Source organism: Marmota flaviventris, chromosome 8, assembly GCF_047511675.1.
Source record: "Marmota flaviventris isolate mMarFla1 chromosome 8, mMarFla1.hap1, whole genome shotgun sequence".
Taxonomy (NCBI): Eukaryota; Metazoa; Chordata; class Mammalia; order Rodentia; family Sciuridae; genus Marmota; species Marmota flaviventris.
The window spans coordinates 89,106,216-89,126,301 of NC_092505.1; the positions used below are offsets into that span (position 1 = coordinate 89,106,216).

At 37.0% G+C, this 20,086-nt stretch overlaps 1 long non-coding RNA gene across 1 annotated transcript in view; it reads right to left on the bottom strand.

Annotated features, from left to right (window-relative positions):
* Positions 1-1,077: 1,077 nt before the first annotated feature.
* The window catches only part of LOC114098010 (uncharacterized), a 131,650-nt gene continuing 112,641 nt past the window's right edge, over positions 1,078-20,086 (bottom strand). The window contains exons 3-5 of the long non-coding RNA XR_011708357.1: positions 7,204-7,281; positions 2,441-2,551; positions 1,078-2,274 (exon numbers count right to left, since the gene is read on the bottom strand). This is a non-coding gene — a long non-coding RNA (uncharacterized lncRNA). The remainder of the gene's footprint in view (positions 2,275-2,440; positions 2,552-7,203; positions 7,282-20,086) is intronic.

Here is a 20,086-nt window from a genome sequence, read left to right on the forward strand (position 1 = left end):
ATAGGAAGTTACATTTACTCAGTAAGTTGCTAAATAAAGGTAGATGGTCTTACTGATGAGTGTCATTGAGCTAAGAAGGTGAGATATACTTATCCACACTGTAGAATGTAGAATTTGCCTACCTACTTGCAGGAATAAGGAAAACTTTATTTTCCCCTAGGGATTATTGGCAATATTCTGACAAATATTAGTTTTTAACACTTCTTTTTAATTTTTCTAAGCAAGCCATCTTTCTTCTTTTAGTATTGCCTTTTTTACAACTGTGTGTCATTAAATTAATCAAATTCAGTATACTGCCTTGTATTGTATTCCCATTCTGCTTTTCTAAGAAGTCTCCTTGATGGGTTTTTAGCTGTTATCAAGAGTTTATAGTCCTTCTTTTACAATTGTCTATTGGTTTACCCAGAGAGAGTGCCAATCAAACCTGTTATGTGGATATTTTTACCAGATTAACTCAATCAAAGTGCTGCTATTTCCAAGTTTTTTGTTTATATCTCACTCTTGTACCCTGCATTTACTGTGTAGGCACCCTTGTACATTCTCTTTAGCAATGGAACTACCAAGCCTTATTCTAAATAATTTAGGACATGTCTAAACACATTTTTCATGAGTGATGTTGACCCACATGACTCAGGCACTTCAGAGAACATAGTATCATCATATAAAAATTCCAGATCTAGACAACTAGATAACTTTCCTTTTGAAAGCAAATGGTTCTCTATTTTAATTCCTCCCCAGTCTTCCAAAGCAAATAGATTTCTTCCACTATTTTTCTAAGCTAAGTAAACATCATTAAGTGGGCCTTTGGCATAGCTTAGGTTCATTAAGTGATGTTTCTATCTGAAATTAAAATATAAAAACAATCCTTGTGTCCTATTTGCTTCCACTCTAATGGGGAGTCTAGGCATTGGCTTAAAATTTTAGTGTGGATGCAGGATTGTGTATTCCACTTTGAGCTGCAAGAATCTCTACAGTCAGATGCCTATGTAATTTCTATGAAAAAGTCACAACAATTTTTTGTATAACAGTCACTACACAATACTTATATATAATTAATTCTTACATTAGCTACAGCTCTTTAAGTATAGAGATCATAATTTTTGTTACATTTCTTGGATCCATTGGGATCTCTATTATGTCAAACCAGATGATGTCTTTTTCCCCACCATATTGTACATTTTCCAACCACCAGTATACTTGTATTACAATTATAATACAAAATTGTCTTACAGCTTTCAAAGACAAATGAAGATAAAAACACCTCTTCCTCATACTACTGAATTCTCAATTTCTGGAATATCTTTGCATTTTGTCCATAAAGGCCAGATTTCTGGCCTTGACACCTCCCATCTTTCATTGAGTCATAAACCAATAACATCACAATGTGTAAAGGGCAGGCATGTGTGGAGGTGGGGCAGTGGAAACCAGGAATAGGACGTGGACTGCCAATCCCTTTGAATCTTGTAAAAGTCCAAAGGAGTTGTAGTTGTTAAAAACAGGAGAGAAAAATTTTAACATTCATGAGTTTACATCAGTGAATTTTGAAACATGTTATTACTAATATACTTGAGACCTGATTGAAAACCTCAAAAGTTTTCTTCTTACTAACACAGAAAAAGAAACAAGAAAAATTAGGAGCATACTGCCACCATCACAAATGTGACTCTTTATGTCCACATTTTCCTATGTTTGCAATATCTGGACAACAAATCTCGTGATTCCTTACCATTGTTTTGAATAATTGATCATGAAATTTTTTTGGGGGGGTAACTATGCTTCTGTGAAAGCAACATCAAAACCAAGGTGTTTCTCTTCCATTCCAACCATCTGAATCCATTTCCTATCTCTGTCCTGCACATTTTCTTCCTTTTCTCACATTTCTGCATATTCCCTCAAGTCCAGAATTTCTGAAAGAGGTTGATAAAGATTACCTACATACAGTCTAAATAAACAACCCCACCATGATGAAGGACAGATTTGGGCTACAAGGAGGGATCAGTCTGCTTGCTGCTGTCCCAGTCCCGCCCGATGTCATAGAATATCCTCTGATCACAGCTTCTCTCTTTGGAACTTTTTATACCCTCCTGGCTTACTGCCGCTGGTGATGCTCTCTGATTTAGTTCTCAGCTTGGCAGTGTGCCCTAGTGTAAGCACGTGGTCTCTTTGCTGCACAGTTCTCCACAGCATGCACCATGAGTTACAGCCGTATGGCCAGCCAGCTAGCACCAGCTTTAAAGACCCCCACGACATACCCTGGCGATCCACAAACACCATCTAGGAAAAGAGAAGGCAAAATTAGGAGAAATTCTAGAATGTGGAAAAGGACGTAAGTGAGCAGCATTACCAAAACGATAACGATTTTGGGCAACAGCCTGCAACACAAGTGAAAGAAAGGAGGTAACTAACTAATTTATTAAAATGTGCCCTTTCGCATACTCACACTGCATACATACGTGCTTTGGCTTTCTTTGTTCTCGGATCCAACAACAGCTATGGAATACTTTGGTGACAGTTCTTACTTCATAAATTTGGTTCCCTGGTCCAATTTTTCCTTGCAAGGAAAAAAAGAAGAAAAAGAAAACTTAAAGATCTCTCCTCAAATGAGATTCTCTTTCCCCCTGGGTTTTCATTGATTTATAATTGCATCGATATTTCACATTTCTATTAAAAACACCGTGTTCTAATGCTCAGTCTGGCAGAGGCTTCCCTTTGCATTTGACAGAACATTCACCAAATCATCTTATTACGGACAGAGCTCGGGTTTTGGGAAAATCAATATGTGTTTAGCTCTCAGGAAGGCAGAGGAGCTTCAGAATGTGAACAGGGGCCACCAGCAATTGCTGGGATGGGAATGTTGCTAAAGAATGAAATGAGGCCACGGGGCTGTGGATTGTGGAATTTCAGTGGTTATGTAACCACATTTTTAGGTTAATTATTCACTCTCTTCTGCCCCTGTTTCCTTTAGGGTAGCTGCTCCTGGGACAGCAACATTGTCATTTCCTGTGAATTGCTGCTTCACTGACCACTGTTTTTGTCTGAAAGGGAAGGGGCCTTTCAGAGAAACCCTATTTTGTTTAAGTTGCTAAATAATAAATCCTTGGCCTCTGTGCTTCACATTGCTTTGCTGTCAATCGTGGACAGTGTTCAGTTATACATCAGGGTGAAGATGGGGTTTCTCTTTTAGACATGTGCCCTGGAAAAAGCCTACCTCCCTGCTACTTACAGTGGGGGTTCCATTGTAACAGTTCTGCCTTTTCCCTCATCTCTGCCCCCAAATCAAAACATGTACTCAAAAGGCAATGAAAGGTCTCAAGCTGCTAAGGAAGCTAAACAAATCTGCTAACAATAGTCATAGCCTTACTGAGGTGGGATGTACAAGAAATTAGGTCTATATTCCTCAGAAGGCATTCTGGAAAACCTCCCCATCACACCAAAGCCCACCTCTAAAATATGACCAGTCATGGCGCCAGGCAGAGGGTTGGGGGTTCATGCCTGGTGACTAGGGCTGATGGCTCATATGTAAAAGTACAGCATTCTCCCTGCTCATGTCCCAAAGCTACTGGGAGTGAGATCAGCAACTAACTGCTTCAGAGTGGTTGGGCTATTGTCTAACTAGTTTCTATTCATCATAAAAGCAAAGACCTGAGCCTTACTTGAAAAATGTTTTGAGACTAAGGCTTCCAAGCAGCAAACCTTACCATCAAGGAGAAAGAACAACCTCCTATGGGAAACGGCTAAACTTAAAATAAAATTGACCAAGCAGAGAGTTATAAATAATATTATTTTAACAGGGTTTTGAGGTGCAGCCAAATATTTTGGAATGTTCTCAGTCTGAACAAAACTAGCATATTTTTCATGTTTTCCAACCTCATGACTGAAACAAGAGATAAAGGGACAAGAAAAAAAAAAAAAAAACACCACATTTTAAAAATGTAAATTGAAGAGAAAAATCAATCTGGGCAGTCATAAAATCCAGGTGGCAGGCAAAAATTGAACTCATTTATGAAAAAATGCAGAGTTTCCTCTAACAGGCCATAATCAAGGTAGAATGAAAAGAGCAAAAAAAAAATTGGAGGCAGAAAAAGTTCAAATCCCAAGTTTACCATTCATAAAATGTTTGCATATGGGCAAATTCCTTAGCAAACATGAACTTCATGTTACTCATCTGGATAATGGAAAGTATAGCACCAATTTTGTAGAGCTGTGAGGATTTAGAGATTGGCTATGAAAGCATCTAGCACAGCACTTGGTGCATACGGGGACGTGAAATTTATGCTGTCTAATACTGTTTCCCACATCCCTCCCACCCCCAAGACCCCAGAAGAACAGAAGATTTGACCTCAATTAAATTCTTTTAAATAGTTTGGTTGTTGTTTGTTACTGAAAATGATCATTTGGCTTTTAAAAATAAAATTAAATTAGAAATCTTGTCTTTTGCTGATTCTGCAACTGTGGAAGAATTAGCTATGAGAAGAGGCCTCACTTCTTTAAACTTCAGGTTCTTGTCTTTAAAGTAAAGGGGCTGGAATCATCTATTAAAAAAAAAAAAAAAAAACTTCCAGTTTGGCTATCCCAGGAATGGATCAGGAATGGATGGGATCTATGCCTATTCAAATCATGGTTTTCCTGTTTTGTTTTCAGATGGCCTTCTCCTGATAGGCTATTTAAAATTGAGTTTTGGTATAACTAATACTGGTGTTTTTCTTTGTATGTGGAGATCTTCGTGAAGGCAAAGAAGAGTCTTGTTCTCAGAAGATGTTCAATACATATTTGCAGAATGAATACCTTATACTAATTAATACAAAACAGAATGACACTTTTAGTATAAAACTTTGGTCCAATCCCAGTGCATTGCTCCCCCTTATTCAGAGCTACCCCAATCTTTGTGGAAACATGGGATGCACCATCCATAATACTGTCAATGCAGCAAGCAGCAGGTATTTAAAAAACTTTTGCATCCAATGCAGTTTTTTTTTTCATTTTATTTTAATTATTTTTTTATAATGTTGGTGAGTGGCTTATGAGTTCTTTATTGTTACTAAAAAGTTCAGAAAGTTCCCAAAATAATGCAATCATCTGTCTTTCAAAGTTAAGCATTTATAAAATAAATAACAAAATAATTGTAAGCTATCCTTTTCCAAACATCCCTAAGAGGAGAGAGAGGGGAAAAAAAAACAAAACCAACTAAACATATAGACTCTGACTTAAATGCCTATATTATGTCCACAAGTTGTAGTGTAGCCTTTATCTAGGGTATAAATAATCCAAAGAACAAAAGAGAAACTCCTTCTTCATCAACAGGACTTTCTGACCCTAGAGGTTTTTTGTCACGCATATACCAGTCCTATAGGGCATGAAAATGTGTGGGTTTATCTGTTAATCAAATTAGTTTATTTGTAAATTGGAAATATTGAGTCAGTGGAAACAAAACCTTAAAATCATGAATTTCTGTGGAGGAGAATTCTTCTGCTCTCAACATTTAATCTTTTGAGGGGTTGAGGAGAAGGACATATTTCCTCTGCCTCCATTGGCCTTTGGACCACTGATTGGTCAAGATTAGAATTCAAATTGTCTGTAAGGAGAATGAGGCATTGACTGGAGTCTCCACCCGTCTGGCTGCAAGGTCTCCTCCTAAACGTGTCCTCACTGCTGGTGCTGCTGCTGCTTCTGCTGCTGGAACTTGTTATCCTCAGATTCAGATGTCTTTGGAATTCGTGACAGTGGCTGGCATTTGGCTTTGCTTCTGGGGTAAATCTGTTCTAACTCTTCATATGTCACCTTATAATTTTCCACTTTCATGGATGTAGTTTAAATTTCCACAGTAGTCAGTTCTTCTACTGAGAGAATGCAGTAAGTCAAGAGAGAAGTGTTTGCCAACTCAGAAAAAATTTAGACAATTAATCATGAGATGTTTCACTAATGGGATGTCAGATGTTGGTTTGGCTTTCAAGTTTACGTGAGTATAACCAACGACTCTACTACATCAGTCAAGTTACTGGTTTTAAAGAATTCCTCTACCTTTTGAATATGTTCCAAATATTATTCCTTGTATTTAGTTATCCATTTTCTTTTCTACTGGTATTTGGTGATTAGGCAGATTGTTACATATAAACCTTAAAGTTTTCACCGAAACTTCTCTTTGATATAAAGATATGTAAATTTAGAAAGAATGTAACAAAAAAAAAAGTTTTAGTGTTTAGAGCCATGTGTTTCCAAGTATATAAGAATATTCTTGGAAAACAGAGGAACATTACATTTGAATCTCCTAGGCCACTGATAAAATGAATAAGCAAAGACTTTTTCAGAATCATATACATTCAATTATACCAGTCAAAATTCAATAGCAAGGCAATCAGTACTTTAAATTTTACTCAGGACTTTGTTATAAACAATTATACATCATGTTAGTGCACAGTGGCCTTTGAGGCCCTTCACAACCTGCTGGATGATTGACACCCTTTGACACTGGAAGTTCCCATTACTCCCTTACCTATATTTGTGCTCCTCATGGTCTGAGCCCTGCAGCTGCATTCCCGCCTCCACCTCTAGCTTGATCCGTGTCTGGAATTGTCTACACTTCTCTTTTTCTGTGCTTGGCAACAAATCTATCAACACATACACTTTCTTATGTTTTCAAGGCCTGGCATAGTCTAGACATGCACCAAACTGATGCACGTAGCAATTAGAATACTTCCTCTCCATGACTGTGTGAGGCAGTCTTACTACATGCTTCTTTCATTTCTAAGTCTGATTAGACTCCCTTTGCTCCACCATGCACACTGTCTTAGAATACTATTATTATACTAATAATCTATTTCTCCCCTCAGATCTGTTAATATTTGCCTTTTATATTTAAGTGTTCCAGTGTTGAGTACAGATGTTACAATTGTGATGCTCTTTGAATTAATTGACACTTTTATGGAATAGCTGTCTTCCTTTTTTACAGGTTTTGAATGAGGATCTATTTTATTTGATGTAAGCTTCAGATCCTGCTGCTGTCTTTTGATTTTCATTAACATGGAACACCTTTTTCCATCCCTTCACTTTCATTTCATGTGTGTCCTTAGAGTTAAAGTGAATCTGATAGGCAGTGTACAGGTGGACTTGTATTTGTTCTCCACTTAGCCACTGTGTGTTTTTTTTTTTGATTGGAGAATTTGATCCATCTATATGTAAAGTAATTATTGCTAGGTAAGAACTTACTATTGCCATTGTGCTGTTTTCTGTTTTGTAGCTCCTGTCTTCCTCATTTGGGGCTCTTCCATAGATTTGATTTTCTTCCTTTTTAAAAAAAAAAAATATATATATATATATATTTATTGGTTCTTTTTAGTCATACATGAAAGTAAATCCATTTTATATAAATTATACAATCATGGACTATATTTTATTCTAGTTAGAGTCCCATTTCATGTATGTTTGTGATGGTGGGATTCACCGTGATGTTTTTATACATGTACATGGGAAAGTTATGTCAGATTCTTTCCAGTGTCATTCTTTTGCCTATCCCCCTCCCTTTCCCTCCATTCCCCATCGTCTAATCTACTGCATTTCTATTCTTCCCCTCATGCTCCCCTCTGTATTGTGGGTTAGCTTCCTCATATCAGTGAAAACATTCAACTTTTAGTTTTTGGAACTGGCTTGCTTAACTTAGCATGATAGTTTCCAGATCCATCCATTTGCTGGCAAATGTAACAAAGTCATTCTTCTTCGTGGCTGACTAATATACTCCATGGTGTATATATTCCACATTTTCTTTATCCATTTATCTATTGAAGGGAACCTAGGTTGGTTCCATTAGGACTGAAAATTGGTGCAACCAATCTGGAAAGCAGTATGGAATTTCCTCAGAGAACTTGGAATGAAACCACATTTGACTCAGTAATCCCACTCCTCACTATATACCCAAAGAATTTAAAATCAGCATACTATAGTGACACAACTACATCAATGTTTATTGCTATAAACAATAGATTTGATTATTTTCAAATCTATTATAAAATAGATTTGATGACTTCCTACAGTGCTGTGCATTGATTTTTTTTCTCATTTTCTTTTGTGTATCTATCAGAGGGTTATGCTTAATATGGAGTTTACATAAATATCTTATAATAAGTATCTTATAATAGTCTATTTTAAGCTGATATCAACTTTGCATACAAAAAGTCTGCACTTTTCTTCCCCTCCCATATTTTAAGTTTTTGATGTTACAATTTACTTCTTTTATATTTCATAACCATTGTAATTTTTTTTCATGATTATTATATCTAATACTTTTATCTTTTAGTTTCAGATTAGACTAAAATTGATTTCTACACCATCATTATAGTATTAGAGTATTTAGAATTTGACTGTACACTTTCTTTTACCAGTGAGCTTTAGACTTTCATTTATTTTTCATATATTAATTAGCTTCTTTACTTTTCAGCTTAAAGAGCTCCCTTCAGCATTTCTTGAGGCAGATGTAATGGTAATGAACTCTTGGATTTTTTTTTTTTTTCAATCTGAAAATCTCTTTATCTCCTCTTCACTTCTGGAATATAGTTTTGCTAAGTGACATTTTCTTGACTGGCAGTTTTTGTTTTCTTTCAACACTTTGAATATAGGCCACTCTCTCTTGGCCTATAAAATTTTTGCTTAAAAATCTGATTATGATCTAGTGGGGTTCCTTTGGATATGACAAGTCTGTTTTTTGTTGTTGCTTTCAAAATTCTCAGCTTTTGATTTTTATAATTTGATTATGATACGTCTCACTGAAGTCCCCTTTGGGTTGAACCAGCTTCAGGACTTTGAGCCTTGTGTACCTGAATGAGTTATGGGACTTCTCTACTGGGACCCCCAGACTTCCACAAAAGGACTGTCTTCTGTGGGTGGCTATCAAAATCAGTGCATGGTGGAGAAATGATGGTAGAAAAATCCTATTCAAAATCTTTCTCAAGTCACTCTTGTCCATGGATTTTTATAATCTGTATCAAGTTCCTCTAATCGGTCTGAATAAACTAAAACAAATCAAATTTAGTATTCAGTTAGAAAAATTTCTTCATGTTTAGAGACCATGATATCACCATTTATGTGCTGTCATTTCCCAAAGTGTGTTCTTTGGGTCATTAGTTCTGTAGAATATACCTCAATGGAATGAAGATAAATTCAATCTTATGACCAAATATTTGGGAAAATTCAGTTAAGCATAAAAAAAGATTTCTGTATTACAAGACTCTAATATACTAATAAATAACATGAATTCTCAAGAAAAAAATATATTATGAAATCTTTCTCAATTTTTTAGACTTACTTGACTGTGGTTCCCCTTCCCCATGTCCTCACTGGGGTATCTTAAGAGACTAAAGGTCAACAGACACAGCTTTAGGAAACATGTGTTTTATACAAGTCTGTGATTTAGCAATCCATTGTATGACAGCTGAAAGATACAATCAAGTGGCTGGATGTTTTCAAAGATATGAGTTTATAGTATTAATTAGAGATATCTAAATCATGTACACTGAATACATAGAATTCATAAGCACATATTTGCAGAAACATTAAAGACAAGCCTAATCCTTGAGCTTACTGATTTATTGTTATTTCATACAGTTTTCACTTTTGTTATTTAATGTAATATGTTATACCTATAAGAATTTTAATTTGCCCTTGATCATGGGAAAAGTCAACTCCTTAAATAAGCTAGGTCCTGTGGGATAAGAAAATAAAGCAGTGTTGTATTTTTAACAGTAATAATAGTTTATTAAGCACTTGCATGAATTAGGCTTTAAGACCCCTCTTAAATGTACTGATTTACTTAATACTTATGAAAACCCTAAAAAGTAGATACTACTGTTAAAAAATGAGAGATACAGGAAAGTCAAGTAATTTTTCCAAAGTCATCCAACTAATAATCTGGTGGGGCAGAACTTGAGTTCATACAGTCATCCCCAGAGTTTGTGCATTTAACTATCACATTAAACTACCTTTCAAGCATTTAGATATAGAAATATAACCTTTCTGAAATTTCTATTATTGCTTCTCAAAATAGATAAAATAATTCAAGTATATAAATCTCTTCCATAACTTCAGATTGAAAGAAGTACTTTTGTTCAGCTTGATAATAGGGAGAGAATCAAACCCTAAAGCTTAAAGTACTTTTCTCCTTATATTAAAATCAACTTTGACATCTAACCCTATGTGAACCAATGAAAAATCACACAGAAGATGCTAGCAGGAGGCATCAGTTTGGTTTTATAAGAGACATAGTAGAAATGGAAATATTATTTTAAGGCAAAGGTATGTGGCTGAATTTTTATCCCTTTGTTGAGTATAAGTGACATATACTAAAAGAGTGTTTTCACTGAGATCATTGACATGTGGCTTAAAAATCATGAATCTAAACTAAAATGGGAGGCGGGGAAAACTTGGATAGAAAGTGGTAGTTAACCTGAAAATTACTGGTCTCTTAAATGTACCCTTTAATCATTTCTGAGATGGGAACTTAAAATGAGTAACATTTATTAGTGAATTATTTTTAGCTTTGAAGTGATCCCTAATGACTTTCAGTGAAGTCCTGATTTAACCTTGGGATATATTTCATTATCACATCTATGGACAGAGATTTTTCACACAACAAATTGAAATAATAATTTTTAGTAGATGGTCTCTATTTAATTAGATAAATCTCATATATATGGGTAATTTCAAATTTTGGTGGCTATAAGGTCTTAATAATAAGAATAATACTAAGAGTACATAATTCAAGTTTAATACCCAAAGCCTATGAGTTCTTTCCTACTTAAATGCAAGGACATTATCCAATACTCTTCTTCTTGACAATACCCTTGAAATCCAGGCAAATGACAGGTCTCATTCTCCATATTTTATAGAAAGAAGATCTGAGTTAGAGAAAATGGCATGACTTATTTAAGGTCAGGCTAATGTTTTTTATGGTACTTTTTTCCCCCTTCAAACTGTACTTCTTCAAGTGACAAATGGAGGGATAAATAGGAAATATTTTGTGTAGTTCCTTCCCATAATTTAATAATGATTTATTTATGTGTCTACCTACTTGTTTACTTATACTCTCTGCCTTAGAAAAGAACTTACGGATGTTATTGAAACAATAATGTTTCTCCTGTATTCATATAATAAGGTTATAGAAATACAAAGTGCTGTCATTTTTATAAAGTAAATCATTTGCATCACATTGTTTACTTTAACCATGGTGAAAATGCAGATGCTTATATATAAGGTCACAAAAAAAAATAGCTATCTAAAGAAAATAGATAAAGGATCTTTCATTTCTTTCCTACCTGTATTTGTTTCAGGGTGCATACAATAATCTTTTAAGTTCCAGGCACCTCAATAAAGGAAATCAAAATTATTATAGGGAATCTTAAGCAAGAAGAGATTCAATACATGAAATTCGGTGATTTCAAAATTATTAAAAAGACTGAAAGAGTGGATTTTAGGCTGGACCTCCAGGAATTTCTCCTAGAACTACAGAAAATTCACTCACCAGGAGAGGTACCACCTATGATTCTACCACTAGGTTTACTGGGTGTTAACGCACATCCCAGAGCAGTGGTCCAGGGAGCTGAAATCAGTTTCCACTACAGCTACCGCGGCTATTCCATAGTAGCTGCTGGGACTCAGAACCCTGAACAAACACCAGTGTTATAGATCAACACCCTAAATCCAAAACCTGCTTGCCAATAGTACACACCCTGGACAGAATGACATCCTTTGTCTCATTTCTACCTTCTAAGTTGTATATGCTCATCTCTTTGACGAAATCCAATTTTCATCCATAATTTTAGCAACACTGAAGTCTAGAAAATTTTAAAACATCACAACTTCTGCAGCACAGAACAGCACAGCAAAAGGATAATGGAGTAAGACTGAATGAGATGTCATGTAATATCTACCAAACAGGAATTAAATTTTTTAACCATAATTAGCTTTAAATTACTGTTCATCAATTCTGAGAAAATATTCCCCTATTCTGTACAGTAAGGAAAAGAAAGATACTGTCCATTATATCATGAAATAGTGATGGATTCAACTGTACAATGCAGCCAATTTCAAAGATATTAACACATGAAAAGATATGCATGGTAGGATCAATGAAATATAGTACACACGTCATGATAGATTATAATGATATGGTCTTTTTATGATAGCATGTGAGAGGTACTGAGCAGTTCATGATTTTTAGAGAATCATTGAGAGTTTCAAATAAATTAACATTTCCTTTTTAATTGGCATTCTACTGTGTAAAGAGAAAAGAGCCAAACCATAATCAAATGATGACAGACTGGAAGAGATATTTTATAATTTGTCAATACACAGATAATTTATCAAATTAAATGGACTATTTAAACTATTTATACCATTTTAGGTCAAGAATAGATTATATTACAAATTTTTTTATCCCTGCTTAGAAATGGAAAAATAAATTTGTGGGTGAGACTAAAATACAGGAAATGCAGCCACCCAGAGTAACTATATTCTATCAACTTCAGCCAACTACAAATGCTGCACAGAGGGTCATCTTTTATCCTGAGTAGGCCAGCACTTTCTCAGGAGGACACAGAGCAGTAAAGAGCCAAAAACACATTCAAAACTGTAACTTGTCAGTTGGGGGCTCACTGGAAGCCTATAAGATAAACAAGACCCTAGGCCAGGACTCCATCTAGATGGGTATAGCAGGATCTGCACATGGTATAAGACCTCAAAGATTGATCAAGCTGCAGGAGTAAAAACCAGAAGTCAACAGTGCTGGGAAAATAGGTAAATGGTCTGATTAAAGCATGATGTAGATATTTGCTGAGTACCTACTATGTGCTGAGCACTATTCCAGCCACTGTTATCAGAGAGAGAACTCAGAGTTTCAGAAGATCAGAAAAATAGTATTTCAGGGATCAGAGTTCTTAGAACAAAGCAGGTCCTGGCAAAATTTTTTGCTGAAGTCTCCATTATCCCACATTTGTCTTAAGGTGTCAAATGAGCCTGCTTACCTGAGATCAGAACTTAAAGAGCTGCCCCTGAGTTGCCCAGAGGTCTGGATATGTTCTGTTATCACCAACAAGCACAAGTGTTTTTTTTCGTAATAATAATCCATTTCTGAGTACCAGCACTGAAATGTCTAGAAAAGTTGGCCTGTGATATTTATGATTCATAATATATTTTGCTGTCAGCTCAAAGATTGCAGATGTCATTTGCCAACATCTTGCTTATTTGATTTATAGAATAATTAATTGTATGTAAGATAAGCAGTGCACTGCAGACTGGCAGCTATAATTAATAGATCCTTGCAGCAAAGAAATCTTTATGAAATTGTGAATGCAAGTTTGTAGACCACAAAACCAGCGTCTCTCAAATTGTCTGATGTCCCATTCTTCAGGTGTGGGATTAAAGGGCCCTTTTTTGCAGTCAGTTAGGATGTTATAATTTATAAAGTTACTTCTGACACATGCTGTTTTGTTGAAAATATCACAATATACCTACGATGAACATGGAAAAGGCATTGTTACCTGTGCAGAATAAACCCTGAGAGGTTAAGTGATGTGCCCAAGTCCACTTTGTAAGTGTCAGAGCCAAAGAAACCCAAGTGCAGCAACTCCCAATCTTCCCTTGGTAATTCCACAGGTCATAGAATGGTTGGAAGAGCATGCTTTGAAGTGCCTGGATTTAAACTCTGCCTCTTCCATGCATTAACTATGCAAAGAAATCTCTCAATCACCAGGAGCCTGTTTCTTCACATGTAAAAGGGGACAACACAATTTCCATTAAAGAAGGGCAGATCTTTAAGTGTTGATCTCAGGTCAGCAGGTTCATTTGATACTTTGTGAGGATTAAATAAAATAAAGCATGAGAAAGCTCCTCTCTCCTGATGCCTGGAACACAAGAGCTGCCTAAAACTGTAGCCTCTGGCTGCTGCCCACTCTGCAGTCTCCCTTCCCAGCCCAACCCACTGTTATTTTCTAGTGCCAGACTTAGCTGGGTGCTCCATTCATTAAAAGCTCTCCATAATTCTGTCTGTGACAAGTGAAGATCAGACAGCCTTAACATGTGTCCATTTTAGTTGTTCAGTATACCTTTTGGAAATAACTCAAACAGATCTACTCCAATAAAAAAAAAAAAGACTGCTTCAAATAAAACAGTATTGGATCCTAGTTTACATTTATTCTATGACAATAAGTGCCCCATGCACACAGGACATGGAATGTTAAACATCATCAGTGCAGTAGCTGGTAGACACCCACCATGGCCATCTTCAAGGAACTTAGGATCTTAAGGGAAAGACATATGTAATAACTTGCATGGATCCTTAGTTATCTTTTTCTTTCTTGTATGTGAGAGCAAAGCTTCTCCACCTGTCAACCTTAACTCACTGCAAAAGATCACATTTTTATTTTCTTAAAAAGGGGGCGACCATTACTGGGTCGCTGTGGCACACTCCTGTAATCCCAGTAACATGGGAAGCTGAGGCAGGAGGATAGCAAGTTCAAAGTCAGCCTGAGCAGTTTAGCAAGAGCCTCATCTCAAAATAAAAAACAAAAATGCATGGAGGTGAAATGTATGGGGGTGAGGGGCCCCTGGGTTCAATCCCTGGTATTAAAAAAAAAAAAAGGAGGCAAAGGGGCAACTATTATAATATCTTCTGTTCAAAATACCAAGAATGCTTTTCTTAGGAACTGATGGAAGACTGACCGATCAAACAGCAACAACTGCTTTATCATTTTATGCTATAAATTGCAGGACCCTAACTGAAATCTCTGGTTCTCTGGTTCTCACTGTGTCCAGCTCTCCTGGCTGGAGTACTTACTTTCTCTCTCTCTCTCTCTCTCTCTCTCTCTCTCTCTCTCTCTCTCTCTGTGTGTGTGTGTGTGTGTGTGTGTGTGTGTGTGTGTGTACATCCTAGAGAATGGGAAGAGAAGTTGAACATGTTGAGACATTTTTACTGTAGAAAACTAGCATGGAGTGCAGTTCATGAAATGGGTCAAATAGCCCCTGATTTATTGCTCTCTCTGAGCACATTTTCATGCCCATCAATAATACTTCTTGGAGCACAGTATCAGAGTTTGTGATTTCCTCTCTAGTCTGTGGACTGCGACTGAAGACTCCACTTCAGAACGATTTGCCAATGCCTTCCTAAGGTGACTGCAGATCTTATGCTCAATAGGCGAGTCCCCTTTTCATCAGAGGCCCACAAGCATCAATCTTTTGGATCACCCCTGTGCCAAGTGTGATTTGTGCTAATCCATTTAACAGAAAGTAACAAGTGAGATGTGAACCCATAAGAACAGCCCTGCTACTGATCTGCTGTGTATGAGAAAATGAACCATCACCCAAGCAGTGATTGGTTTGTGGTCTTGTGTCCTATTTAAACATGTTGAATATATTTTTCCTGGATGCCTCTGGGAGTATTACACTTGTTTTCAGCACAGAAAAGAGATATTTAAAAGAGAAATAGCATATGGATGTAAAATATCTGAGTTACTTTTAAGCAATTTAGAGTGAATCTTATTTTAACAAACACATAACCAACACCAGTCCTGTCCCAAGAATATTGATATAAAGATAAAAAAAAAATGGAGCTCATGGCAGGGCAATCTCCTGGTAAGAGCTATGATGGAGCAGTCACAAAAGACTGAGGACATATAGAAGGGACTCTAGTGGAACATGTCCTAAGATGTGACTCTTTTACTGAGACTGAAAGACAAAGCAGGAATTAGCCAGGAAGCAAAGTGGGAGGGGAGGGATATTTCAGAAGGACATAAAAGCCAATGAGAGCATCCTGGTTAGGGAACAGGACACTGTCCTGCATGTCCATATGCAGGTGCCGGGGCTGCAGGAGGGAGAAGGATGAGCCGTAAGACTGGGCCAGATCTTCGCAGGCCTTGGATGACCTGCAAGAAAGAAACCTTCAGAAGATTCCAACAGAGGACATGACCTGCTGTCTGAGGGCAGAGTGGAGCCTGGGTTGGGGAGGACACAATGGTCCGCAAGGATGCACTCAGAGCCTATGGTCATGAACTTCACGGCTCAAGGACTTGGGTCAAGGCTTCAATCTTGATATAGGGAGAACATTTCATTCTTCCCTGGCAACACTCGGGAGTTAGCACCCGATCTGTGCATGATTGGGTTTTTATTTTATATTTTTCTTGTTTGTTTGGTGTGTGTATGTGTGTGTGTGTGTGTGTGTGTGTGTGTGTGTGTGTTGTCATCACTGTGAAATCAACAACAAAAGTTTAGAGGGAATTCTTTGACTTCCTTGAGATAACCAAGAAAACTGCCATAGCCCTTTCATTATTTACTACAGAAGAAATTAGAAATGCTATTTTCAGCAGTTAACATTATACATCAAAGACACCCTGCTTTTATTATGACTGCTATTAAAGGAAACAAAAGCTGGAGTGTCAATGTTAGCTGTCAAGGGGAAACTGGGAGATGAGCCACATCACTCAACCTGTAGAGTGTTTTCTGAGAATTAAGCACCAGCATTATAGGGGATATAGTTACTGAGCTTCATCCCTGCAAAACAAATCATAAAATATTCTGTCCAACATAAAACGCTCATTTACTATATTGTCCTTCAAAATTAATCCTTGGATTCATCTTTAAAATGTGTCACAAAAGACAGATTGCATTTCCATCTTGGTTGTTTTGCCCGGAGAGCACTAAAGGCTCAAATGTACATAGTTTTGCTATGTATAGGACAGAAGCTGTTTAGTTTTTTTAAAAAATAAATATTCATATTAATTATCTTCCATATTCTACCAAGTGTAGCTACAACACATTTTCTTCTGAAATATATAATCTTATAGTTTTATTTTCTCTGCACAGTTTTATGGCATAGCGAAAGGATTATAACTGTTTGTTATAGAAAGATGCCAAAGATTTATTTTTCATCCTCACTAAAGACTATTTTCATCTATAGGATGTTGTATGTTGTTTGTCCAAATCAGAATAAACATAGTTGAAACTTGTTTATCCTTTATGTTGTTTATCCCATCTATATGAGGATGTGAGCACATGTGTGTTCATGGGGGAGAGGATGTAATGATTGGTGCAAGGAAAAAATAGAGAGCGTTTAGAACTTAAAATCATAGGGATAAGAGGTCCTCCCATTATTACACAGATAATTTTTGTGCTTCCCTATCAGGCTTCCTTTTTAATATTTCAGTGATAAAATAATGCATCTCAGACCTCATCGTTCACTATACTTTAATAAAACTTGTCTAAAATAGTTGTGGCATACCTGCTGTGTTCAATTTGTGGTGCCAGAGGTTAAGGGACACTAAAAGAAGAGAGACCTCATTCCCTTGAGACCCTTGTAGTCCCAGAAGACATGTAAGATAATTATAGACATTTATAAAGTGAGCCAGGTAGAGGGCCGGGGAGAGATGAAATAGCAGTTCAATGAAACAATCACACAAAGGGAGGGTCATGCTCATTTACAGGAATTCAGGAATGCCTCATGAAGGAGGTGATCTCGCTCTGACCTCCAGGATGGGTTAGTCTATGAATGGGAATCCAGATATCTTATAAGAAAGAAATGCATGCTATAGGTGACTTTTCCCCATAAGTTGGTGTATAAGGGCTTGGTCCCCAGGGTGGTTCTGTTGGAACACCGTAGAAGCTTTAGGAGGAGGGGCCTTCCTGGGAGGTCCTTAAGTAATGCCCTTGCAGATGTGGGACCCAGTTTCTTCCTCTTCTTGTGTTTCCTAGCTTCCAGTATAAGCAGTTTGTTCTACCACACTTTGCCCAACCATTACCAACTTTATTTCTGTCAGAGGCCCAAAGAAATGGGAACACCAAATCTTGGATGGGAATATTCACAACTATCAACTAAATGAAATTTTTCATCCTATAAGTTCTTACCTCGTGTATTTTGTTGTAGTAACAGAAACCTAACTAATACAAGGAAACAGGGAAAAGTACATAGTATTGCACCTGTACCAAACAGGAACATTTGACTGAAGTGTCATGTAGAGGTGGGTAGAATAGAAGTCTAGAAGGCAGAGTTGAGCCATAGGGTAAAGTCCCTGAATCAGAAGGACACATTTGAGTAAGAAATAGAGAGCCATTGGAAGTTTTGAGTAAGATAATGGCTATCGAAATCATGTTTAAGAAAAATTTATCTGGCAATTATGTGTTTGAAGGAAATGGAGAGAAAATGGCAGTGATATATTTGAAGACATTGAATACATTTTGAAATAAGGAAATTAGGAAGCTGCCTCTTTAGAAAAGAGATATTGAGTAGGACCTAAAGAGAAATAGTTAAGACTAAAAAAGGGAAGGTAGATACATGCTCCTACTTTCTGTGCCATGGTTATTGAATAATTTTTGTTATTGGCCAATCTACTCTTTATGTATGAAAATAAGCCCCTCAAGTGATGGTCCACTGTAGAGTGTTTTAAATCCAGATGAATTAATCAATGCCAATATACCAATATATTTTGTTTAAGGGCTGGCTCACTTAGGAGAGCTCAGGTGTCTATACTACAAAGAAAAAAAAATAAATTATATTGGGGAGATAAGAAAGAGAAATCCGAATGAAATGAATGGCAAGGTAATACAGAATGTGGACAGACAGAAAATTGTTGAGAATTAAGAGTCAAAAGAACTTGTCCTTTAATCAGGTGTTGTAGGTCCACAGAAATAAGATTCTGGGGCCTAGAAATCAAAGTGTCACTCAGATGTTAGCGTTTGATGAGATAGAAAGGGAAACAAAACAGAACTTGTGCTGAGAAGCCTGGAGGGTACTATACTGGCACTGAGGACAAAGGATGGGGACCATCAAGACCTTTAAAGAGGACAAGAGTGAAGAATTGTGACTACAAAGAGGAGGGGGTAGGGCTAGCATGAAAAAAAAAAGCACGTTTGAGTGCTCTAACAGTCAAAAAAGCTGAGACACGGGCTTGGAAGTATGTAAATATATTTAGGAGAAGATTCTTGTATAGGTACTTTTATTTGTCCACCATTTGGATGAGGAGATTTCATTTTGTGTCTTAATAATCATAGCCTGCCAATAATGGAAGCCTATTATCTGACAGAAGGCGGGAGTCACTACTAATGCAGAAAGCATGGAGCTGGCATGATGAGGAAACAGGAACTGCTCAAGAAGCCAGTGGGCCTGGAAGAGCCATCCCAGGGCAGGAACAATGTCGTGGTGTCTATGTCTTCCCTCTCCAACACCTCTCAAAAGAGCTCACCCATCTCAGTGGCTTCACCTCCCTTCTTGTGTGCCCTGTCCCAAACACACATTTAGCAGGTGATGAAAGAAGAGATCAAGGAGTCCCTGTAGGTTTAGCTTCCACACATTCAGAATTTAAGCCAAAGACATTCAATATAGCAACCAAAATGCTGACTCCTCTGTTTATTAAAATTCCCTTCCTAAATTAATCACATCCCTCTCTCCTTAGCTCCAAACCCTGTCCTTCCAGAGTGAATTGTAGAGAGTGGCCATGCCACATTAGTTTACATCCTTCTTTGACACAAGTCTTGCTTTTTTTCATTTGTAAATGTAAATTAGAGTCCCTGACCCTTAACTTTTCCCATATAGACTTAATAGGTGTACACCTCGAAGTTCTCGGTGCTTCTTTATGAGAATTGCTGCGCAAGGATATTTTAGTCCAAGAAGAGTAAGTTTTATTTTTCTTTATCTCTGCCTTACCTCCCATGGTAACATATTAAATAAATGACTTTCCAGCAGAGGTTTTCAACCTTGGCAGCGCATTAGAATAATTTTGGGACCTTTTAAAAAAAATCTCAATGCATAGACCATACCAAGGGCCAATTAAATCAGGATCTCTGGAGATGAAACCCAGGCACCAGTACTCTTAATGCTCCCCGGACGATTCCAATGTGCAGTCAAGATTGAGAAGCACTGATCAACAGCAATACCTAATTACTTCCAAATTCCCCAATTGGTATTTACTTTCATGATCCTTTTGCCCATGCTATTTTCTTGGCATCAGATGCCTTTCTGTATTTTACTAACTGAAACAAAACAAAATCTGCATAGCCATTAGAGCCCAAGTCAGAGCCCCTTCTTGTTTCCTGACTCACTTCCCTTCCAAGCAACCCGTAT